The sequence below is a fragment of the Triticum aestivum genome, chromosome 1B, assembly GCF_018294505.1.
Source record: "Triticum aestivum cultivar Chinese Spring chromosome 1B, IWGSC CS RefSeq v2.1, whole genome shotgun sequence".
Taxonomy (NCBI): Eukaryota; Viridiplantae; Streptophyta; class Magnoliopsida; order Poales; family Poaceae; genus Triticum; species Triticum aestivum.
In genome coordinates, this window is record NC_057795.1 from 145,882,679 (window position 1) to 145,892,793 (window position 10,115).

The window sequence follows — 10,115 nt, forward strand, 5'->3', positions numbered from 1 at the left end:
GACTCCACCGGCTCACCCTGGCAGGACACCCTCACAAACGGCACCCTGTAGATGCTCGATCCTTCAATCTCTGGTGGATGCTCCATCTGGGATCAATACTCCCACCACCGCTCCCTCACGATCGGATTTGGTGAATCTGTTTGCTCCTTGGCCCAGAGGAGCAGCTCTATGTACTCCCGCGCGACTCCCTCTAGGAGTATCGCCGCATTTTCGCTCTGTTGCAGATATTTGGCCATGGATGTCGCTGTCGCCGCTAGTTGGTCCTTGTTATCAAACCAAGACTGTATCTCCAACATCCTAGCTAGCTTCACAGGATCGCCATCTGGGATCCTCGTGTATCGGTTGTACTCCTCCATCGATCTACTTCTCCACAGCACCTTCACTCGCTGGCGGTGGTTTTTGAATGGAAGAGGAAAGGAGCAGTGCTGGTTTTGGATTAGAATGGGAGAGGAGCGATGCTGGTTTTGGACTAGAACAGGAGAGGAGGGGCGGTGGTTTTGAAATGGAAGAGGAGAGGAGCGGCGCTAGTTTTAGATTGGAATTGGAGAGGAGCGGCGGTGGTTTAAGAGGAGAAGAGCGGAAGAGCGGCGCTGGTCTTGGAAGTATTTTTTTTGTTGTTTTGCGTATTTTGGGTCAAAGTTTGACCATGTACTGTATTTGACAAGCAAAATGTGAATGCATGTCACCAAAAATTGTATCGTTTGGTTTGTATCTGAATGTACTTTCAAATTATATTATTTTTGCAATGTATAACATATATTTTATGTGCGAAAATCATGGTCAATTATGACCCAGAATAAAAGGGAGACTAGTTAATGTGGGGCCGCTTTCTTAATTGAAGGGTAAATTGATTTTGATTTTGATCCAGTCACAACGCGTCGGCCCTCTCGTCCAATCCTAAATCGCTGCCGCACGCTCCTCTCCCTCTTCTCCATTGCAAAACCACCTCCTCTCCTCTCCATCATCTCCATTCCAAAACCACCGTCTCGCCTCTCCCTCTTCTCTATTGCAAGACCACCATCTCTCCTCCCATCTTCCAAAGCTAGCACCGGACACTCAGAAGGACATCTATGGAGAGGATGCAACAGCGAATCAGGCAGATCGCCGGCGGCGACCAAGCAAAGGTAAGCTTCGCACTAACCTAATCTTCCACCTGCTCATGCTTACAATCAGTGTGACAGCTAATGAAAATCATGCTTACAATCAGTCTCCGAGTATGTCGGCATTCTGGGAACGGGGGTCCCCAGACTTGCCTGCCTGCAGCCTGCAGCGTGGCTCAAGGGGCGGCCCAGCTTGGCCCATCTTCATCAGCACGAGCTCAAGACCCTCGTGAGGGCCCAAGCCTCGCAGGGCGGACGACAGGAGGCTTCCTCAGGCACGGCCTCGTCAGGCTGGCTCGCGAGGAGGTGGAGAAATCAAGGCGGGGTACCTTGCGAGGTGCCCATGATGCAAGCCATGATGACCAAGGGCGCCAGGCGGGCGCCAGGCCGCGCAGTGTCCTCCCTTTCCTCTTTGGTGTAAAGGGAGGAAGCGCAGGCAAGGGCATCAAGCAAAGGCATCCATTTCGGTGCAACAAGACCAAGACCAGCAGAACGGCCGGATGGAGGTCATCGTGGAGCCCAAGCCGGCATCACCACCAGAGCCTTTGGCAGGCGAGGACCAACTTTAGTCAGGATAAGTGTACTAGATGTTCCCCTTCAAAATGGCCAATTGTTGGCGCCCTTCCCGCTCAATATTTGGGAGGAGGCCCAGGGCCTTTGCCTATAAATAGGACTAGCCACCACAAGGTAGAACAGAGAGGACAATGGGATCCTCACCAGGGAACCAGTAGAGAGAGCGACTGAACTCCCCCCAGTAGTTCATCGCACCAGCCAAGGACAGACCCTCGCGAGGCTGTTTTCCCTTGTATTGTTCATCATCAGCCCAAGAGGCAATCCACCACACCACACACTGGAGTAGGGTATTACACCACAATGGTGGCCTGAACCAGTATAAACTCTGTGTCTTTTGTGTTGTTCCTTTGATTGCTTAGATCCTAGCGAGGTGGTGAGGTGTAGGTAGGTAGAAGGCTAGATCTCCGCGCGCACCCCAGTGTTCGAACCTAGAGGGTCTGCCGGAACCCGAAATCCGACATTTGGCGCGCCAGGTAGGGGTGCGCCGGAGCTCCTCCTTTCACTGACCCACTCTCCGCCGACATGATGACTCGCCCTGCGATGAGCGGCACGCCTTCCTCTCCGGTCGTTAGCACTAGCACGGGGGCCAGGGGGCTCCAAGCCTTGGCCCCAGCCTTGCGACAAGTGCGGTGGCCGGATAAGTCATCGGCGACTTCCGTGGCCCCTTGGGAAGAGCTGCGACACCTCTTCCTCGCCAGGCACGATGCGCCGGCACCCCCAGTCGTCGCGGCCCTCCTGGGCGGCTCGCAGGCGCCACCTTTGGGCCGCCACGTCAAGCCGTTCGTCCGCCAAGTCGGCGCCGCCTCCACACGGCAGCGGGCTCCCTCAGGTTGGTCGGCGCCCAAGGCCGATCTGGCCTTTAGCTCGAAGGACCACCCCTCCAGCTCGGTCTGCTCGGGCGCACTCCCGATGCTGTGTACTCCCACCATCTGCCAGGTGGCCGTCACCAGGACTCTCATCGACGGCGGCTCGGGTCTCAGCGTGCTCTCGATTGAAGCCTTCAGCCTCCTCCACATACCGCCGGAACGGCTTCGGCCCAGCCGGCCCTTCGTGGGCGTCGGGGGCGGGTCCTCCAGCTCCCTGGGGCAGATCCGTCTCCCAGTAACCTTCGGCACCTACGACAACTTCCGCACGGAGCTAATCGACTTCGACATCACCCCCATCGGCCTCCCATACAATGCCATCCTCGGCTATCCGGCGCTGGCCGGGTTCATGGCTGCGACTCACCCAGCGTACAACCTCATGAAAATGCCTGGGAGCAGCGGCATCCTCACCGTGTGCGGGGACAACGGGGATGTGTTGCAAGTGCTCAAGCTCGCCTTCAAGGCGGCGGCGGCGGCGCAACCTGCCGACTCGGACGCCCCTAAGCCTAAGGGGGCTGCGCCGGCCAAGAAGAAGCAGTTGTTCACCCAAGACAAGGCAGAAACCAAGCAGATGCTGGTTGACGAAGACGGATCCACCGACGCCACCTTCACCATAGGCGCCAACCTCGAGCCCGAGTAGGAGGAGGCCTTGGTCAAGTTCTTGCGCACGAACAAAAAGGTATTCGCGTGGGAGCCCGATCAGCTGGCGGGGATCCCTAGAGGCGTAATCGAGCACCACCTCAATGTGTGCCCCAATGTCCGACCTGTGAAGCAAAAAGCAAGCCGGCAGTCCACGAAAAAGCAGTCTTTCATCGTCCAAGAGACCCACAAGTTGGAAGCTGCAGGGGTCATTCGCGAGGTCCGGTACCTGGATTGGTTGGCCAACCGAGTCGTTGTGCCGAAGAAAGGGGGAAAGGAACGCATGTGTGTCGACTTCACCAACCTCAACAAAGCTTGCCCGCAGGATCTGTTTCCGCTCCCCCGCATTGATCAGATCGTCGACTCCACCGCCGAGTGCGACCTGTTGTGTTTCTTGGATGCCTTCTCTGGGTATCACCAGATCAAGATGGCAGTAGAAGATGTGGAAAAAATGGCCTTTCTAACCCGGTGTGGGGTGTACTGCTACACATGCATGTCGTTCGGGTTGCGCAATGCAGGGGCGACCTTTCAGCGGCTGATGCACATTGCCTTGGGCCCGCAGCTCGGGAGGAACGTTGAGGCTTACGTCGATGATATTATGGTGAAGTCTCGCGAGGCCAAGACCTTGCTACAAGATCTGGAGGAAACCTTCGCGAGCCTCAACGCCGTGAGCCTGTGGCTCAATCCAGAGAAGTGTGTGTTTGGGGTCCCCTCAGGCAAGCTCTTGGGCTTCCTCGTGTCCCACCGAGGCATCGAGGCTAACCCAGAAAAGGTCAAGGCGGTCGAGGACATGAGCCCGCCAAAGACCCTCAGAGAAATGCAGAAGCTCACTGGGCGCGTGACACCACTGGGACGCTTCATCTCCAAGTTGGGGGAGCGAGCGCTGCCTTTCTTCCAGCTGATAAAGAAAAAGGGACCCTTTGAATGGATTGAAGAGGCCGACAAGGCGTTCCAAGACCTCAAGAAGTACCTAACCAGCCCTCCGGTAATGGTGGTCCCATGCCCTCAGGAACCCCTGGTGCTCTACCTTGCAGCCACTCCCTACTCCACCAGCGCAGCCCTGGTGGCGGTTAGGGAGGAGCGCCGGAGCAAAGCCATGGCATCTGCCCGAGCCGAGACGAAGCGTGAACAAGGAAGACCCACAGAGACCACTGCCGCAGCCGAGAAGGATCAGCCGCCGCTGGGGAACACACTCGAGACAGCAGAAGCCCCTCCCCCTAGCGACCGGCCGCTGGGGGCTCCCCTGTCTCAGGAGGCGCCACGGTCTCCGGAGGGCACCATCGACACCAGCGTTCCCAACCTCATTGAACATCCTGTGTACTTCATCAGCACAGTGTTGCGGGACGCAAGGGCGTGGTACCCCATGCCTCAGAAACTTCTCCTCGCGCTATTGGTGGCCTCGCGCAAGATGCGGCATTATTTTCAGGGCCACCCCATCAAGGTTGTCTTAGCGTACCCTTTGGAAAGGGTGCTCAGGAGCCCTAACTCAGCTGGAAGAGTCGCTGAGTGGAACATTGAACTGCAAGCATTTAAGCTCAAATTCAGCACAACCAGAGTCATCAAGGGGGCCGCCTTGGCAGATTTCGTAGCAGAGTGGGCGGAGGCGCCGGGCCTCAAGGCTGATGAGGATCGATCCCTCTCCCCGGGAAGCGAGGCACCGGACGGTTGGGTCATGTACTTCGATGGGGCATTCTCCAGGCATGGCGCGGGGGGCTAGTGCGGTGCTTATATCTCCTACCCAAGACAAGCTCTACTACGCCGTGCAGCTCTGTTTCCAGCATGGAGAGAAGGTCTCTAACAACATAGCAGAATATGAAGGCTTGATAGCAAGCCTGAAGGCCGTGGCCGCCCTCGGAGTAAAGCGTCTTACCATCAAAGGTGACTCACAACTCCTCGTCAACTTCTCCAACAAAGTATACGAGCCGAGGGATGAGCACATGGAAGCCTACCTTGCGGAGGTCCGCAGGATGGAGAAGCAGTTCTGGGGGTTGGAGTTATAGCACGTGCCCCGTGGCACCAATCAGGAGGTCGACGACATCGCCAAGCGAGCATCTAGGCGACTACCTCAGGAGCCTGGTGTCTTTGAAGAACGGCTCTTCAAGCCCTCAGCCACGCCATCACTGTCAAGCGCGGTGCAGCCTCGGGAGGAGCTCCCCCAGCCGCCAGCCTCGGGATCCCCAGTCTGTGGCCCGGCCTTAGGGGCGTGTCTGCTCTTGACAATGGAGCCTTAGGAGGGGTGCTGGATCACGGAGCTCCGGAGCTATCTGACACAGGGGATCTTGCCAGAGAAGGAGGAGGAAGCGGAGCGTGTGACGCGGCAGGCCACAGCATACTACCTAAGGGATGGAGAGCTCTATCGAAGGCGGCCGAATGATGTGTCCCTGCGCTGCATCTCAAGGGAGCAAGGGAAGGAACTGCTGGCGGATATACACGGTGGAGACTGTGGGCATCATTCATCGTCACGGACCCTCGTTGGCAAGGCGTTCCGCAACGGATTCTATTGGCCCACTGCACTCAATGATGCCGTCGAGCTGGTGAAGGCTTGCGAGGCCTACCAGTTCCATGCCAAGCAGATCCATCAGCCGGCTGGAGGTCTGCAAACTATACCCCTCTCGTGGCCATTCGCAGTCTGGGGGCTGGACATCCTGGGCCCATTTCCTCGGGCGCCAGGGGGCTATCGCTACCTCTACGTCGCCATGGACAAGTTCACTAAGTGGGCTGAAGTGGAAGCCGTCCGCAGCATCCCCGCAGGGTCTACGGTCAAGTTCATCAAGGGCATCGTGAGCCAGTTCGGGGTGCCGAACCGCATCATCACCGACAACGGTTCGCAGTTCACCAGTAACCTCTTCAAAACATACTGTGCTAACCTTGGAACGCAGATATGCTACGCTTCGGTGGCGCACCCCCGGAGCAACGGTTAGGCCGAGCGGGCCAACACGGAGGTCCTGAGAGGCCTCTAGACCAGGACATTCAAGAAGAAGTTGGAGGCTTGTGGCCGAGGCTGGTACGACGAGCTTCAAGCCGTGATGTGGTCCATCCGCACAACCGCGACCAAGCCAACTGGCGAGACCCCATTCTTCCTGGTCTACGGAGCTGAAGCGGTCCTCCCTCACGAGGTCAGATGTTGCTCCGCGCGGCTCCTGGCGTTCGACGAGGCGCAGCAGGATGCCATGTGGGGGACGGACCTCGTGCTGGGGGAGGAGCGTCGACGGGAAGCCGCGCTCTGAGCGGCAAGATACCAGCAAGCGCTGCGGCGATACCATTGCCGCAACATCCGCCCCAGGACTCTCGAGGTAGGGGACCTCGTGCTCAGGCGGGTTCTCTCCAGGGAGGGGCTGCATAAGCTCTCTCCCATGTGGGAGGGCCCGTTCAAGGTTGTTCATGTTTCCAGGCCTGGCTCTGCACACTTGGAGACTCAGGAGGGGGTACCCGTCCAGAACGCGTGGAACATTCAGCACCTCCGGAGGTTTTACCCCTAAAAGGCCCAGAGCCTGTGAAGAATGCGAACGCCTGTGAAGATGTTGCGTTTTGGAAAAGGCCCAGAGCCTGTGAAGAAGGCGAACGCCTGTGAAGATGTTGCGTTTTGGAAAAGGGCCGGAGCCTGTGAAGAAGGCGAACGCCTATGAAGATGTTGCGTTTTGGAAAAGGCCCAGAGCCTGTGAAGAAGGCAAATGCCTATGAGGTTTATCCTTCCGAGAAAGGCCCGGAGCCTATGAAGAAGGCCAATGCCTGTGGAGCTTGCCGCCTGTGACACTCTCACATAATAATGAGTAGGTCTGTACACGCCCCGAAGTCTCAGGAGCGCCGGCCTCAGGCCCTGGGGCTCCCTCCCACGCCCAGTGGCAGCACTTAGCTCCGCGCTGGTGAGAAGACGTCGAAGACTAGATTAGGTGCCGGACGCGGCTTTTCTCATTTGCTTTCTGCAGTTGGCTTGTTCGTCCCCATTCGAGGTTTTGCTGAAGTTGTTGTCGTCTTTGGTTTGTGACTCTTTGCCTTTCTCGCTCTCCTGCCCCGATTTCTCTCGCGCAAGTCTCACGAGGGAGCACTGCAGGCACCCTGCGAGTGTTTTTTGCCCTTGTCGTTCGAGGCTTCCTAACCAAGATCCACTACAGGAGCACCCCTCCAGTCCTTGCCCCACGGGCACCGCGACACGAACACAGGGCCTGGGTCGATCGTCTCCACGGCTGAGGCCGGAAACTACCTCCCCAAACTAACCTTCGCAGGACATGGAATGTTCGACGGAGCCTCAGCCCCAGGAAGCAAGGGCCACGACAAGCCCTCCCCCCGAGCTAAGTAATTTCTGCACGCAGGCGCGCGGCACAAAGGCACAATACCAGGATAGCGGAAGCAGCACGATAATTAAATAGCAATAGTCCAAGCACACCCTCGCGGGGCCCTACACTACTGTCTTTTTGCACAGGGAAAGGGAAAAGAACAAAACAGGCGCGACTCACCCGACACCAGCTCGCGGGGGAGACCTGAACTGCCTCCAGAGCTCAGGAGGACTCCGTCTCACGCTTCACCGGGGCGCGACGGCGGGCGGACCCGCTACCTCCCTCCAGGCGGGTGCGGCCACCACTGGAGGACCGCTGCCCGAAGAAGAGCCGTCGAAGCTTGATGAACCTCGACCACCACCGGACGATCGCGCACTCTCGTCTTCATCGTCGCCGGGGCTGGACCCATGGCTGCGGTCGTCGTTCTCAGGGCAATACCCGGCGCGGCGACCATCTTCCCCAAACACCCTCACGTAGAGGGTGGCATCGCCGTCGAACTTGAAGTGCAGGGTGCACCGCTGGATCAGACCACGCGCGCGGGCAAACGTTTGCCGGCCACGGGTCAGGGCCAAGCTCCCGGCTGCAGAAACCTCCAGCGAAGCCCAGGAGGCTTGGCCGCAGCAACTGTCCGCCTGAAGCCAGAGGCCACCCAGGGCGCCAGCCGGAAGCTCACCTAGGAGGAAGTGAGGAAGTTGGAGCCGAGTGCGGGCCGGTTCTGCCGCCCACACGACGAACTCCGACAGTACCTCTACCGAGTGGGAGCGCAGCCTAGGGGGTCGTGAGGCCGTAGCGCGTCCCCTAGTGGTGCCGGCCACCCTTCACCATGCAGAAGATCGCCGCCGCGACCGCGGGGAGCCACCATGGGAGTCACAGGGTGTTTGCGGGGACGGCCTCGACCACGCTTGGGTGGAGGAGAGTCAAGCTCTACCTGGCGGGCCTTCCCTTTCTCCGCGGCCGAGAACCTCTTTGGCGGAGCCATGAAGAAGGAAGATAAGCGAGACGGGATGGACTGGAATGGAATGGCTCGCGCCGTTCCGTACTTATAGCCAGGGGAGGCCAATCGTCGGCTTCCACGATCACAGGTAATCATGACCAGTTTTTGCATGCAGGGACTTGTCAGTTCGCGCAGTTGCCGAGGTGTCGTGGGGGAGCGGAGCCACCCATGTCCAATCAACCACCACGCAGCGCCCGAGGCCGCCGGCTGTTAGGGCCCGCGGCGCTTCGCACTTGCCCCTTCGCCTCTCTGCTCAGCCAAGTCTGGGCGCGCCTTGGGCCCGGGGGCTACTGTCGGCGTTCTGGGAACGGGGGTCCCCAGACTTGCCTGCCCGCGGCCTGCAGCGTGGCTCAAGGGGCGGCCCAGCTTGGCCCATCTTCATCAGCACGATCTCAAGACCCTCGCGAGGGGCCAAGCCTCGCGGGGCGGACAACACGAGGCTTCCTCAGGCACGGCCTCGTCAGGCTAGCTCGCGAGGAGGCGGAGAGATCAAGGCGGGGTACCTCGCGAGGTGCCCATGACGCAAGCCATGACGACCAAGGGCGCCAGGCAGGCGCCAGGCCGCGCAGTGTCCTCCCTTTCCTCTTTGGTGCAAAGGGAGCAAGCACAGGCAAGGGCATCAAGCAAAGGCATCCATTTCGGTGCAACAAGACCAAGACCAGCAGAACGGTCGGATGAAGGTCATCGTGGAGCCCAAGCCGGCGTCACCACCAGAGCCTTTGGCAGGCGAGGACCAACTTTAGTCAGGATAAGTGTACTAGATGTTCCCCTTCAAAATGGCCAATTGTGTTCGCCCTTCCCGCTCAATATTTGGGAGGAGGCCCAGGGCCTTTGCCTATAAATAGGACTAGCCACCACAAGGTAGAACAGAGAGGACAATGGGATCCTCGCCAGGGAAACAGTAGAGAGAGCGACTGAACTCCCCCAGTAGTTCATCGCACCAGCCAAGGACAGACCCTCGCGAGGCTGTTTTCCCTTGTATTGTTCATCATCAGCCCAAGAGGCAATCCACCACACCACACACTGGAGTAGGGTATTACACCACAATGGTGGCCTGAACCAGTATAAACTCTGTGTCTCTTGTGTTGTTCCTTTTATTGCTTAGATCCTAGCGAGGCGGTGAGGTGTAGGTAGGTAGAAGGCTAGATCTCCGCGCGCACCCCAGTGTTCGAACCTAGAGGGTCTACCGGAACCCGAAATCCGACAGAGTACTACACCAATCACCCTAAAATAGCTCTGGACCTTTGGATCAAAGTTGTGACATAGTGTACAAATAAAGAAAAATAGATTGGTGCTTCTTTCAGAAAAGAGTACTCCCTAGAAAACTGCCAATATAAGCTACTAGTATTTGGTTAGAGGATTTGCTGCCGAGAAAGATCCGTCCATAGAGAGCGCCACACATCCCACTGGTGGTGGTGGATGCCAATGCGTGAATGCAGCATGGTTGGTGTCGGTAATTTTTACTTGGCACACCTCGCACTCTGCATATATGCCGGTTCCATACGTACATTTGTGCAGTTCCACCAAAATGCAGCTGAATAACCCTGTTTGCACAGATAATGAAAAAGCATGATTACATTATAGTGGCACTAGTTGATGAAACACACAAAATAAATAGAAGAAAATATTGTGATAGTATCATAGTATGCCATGCTGCGAGGGCGAGATGGGC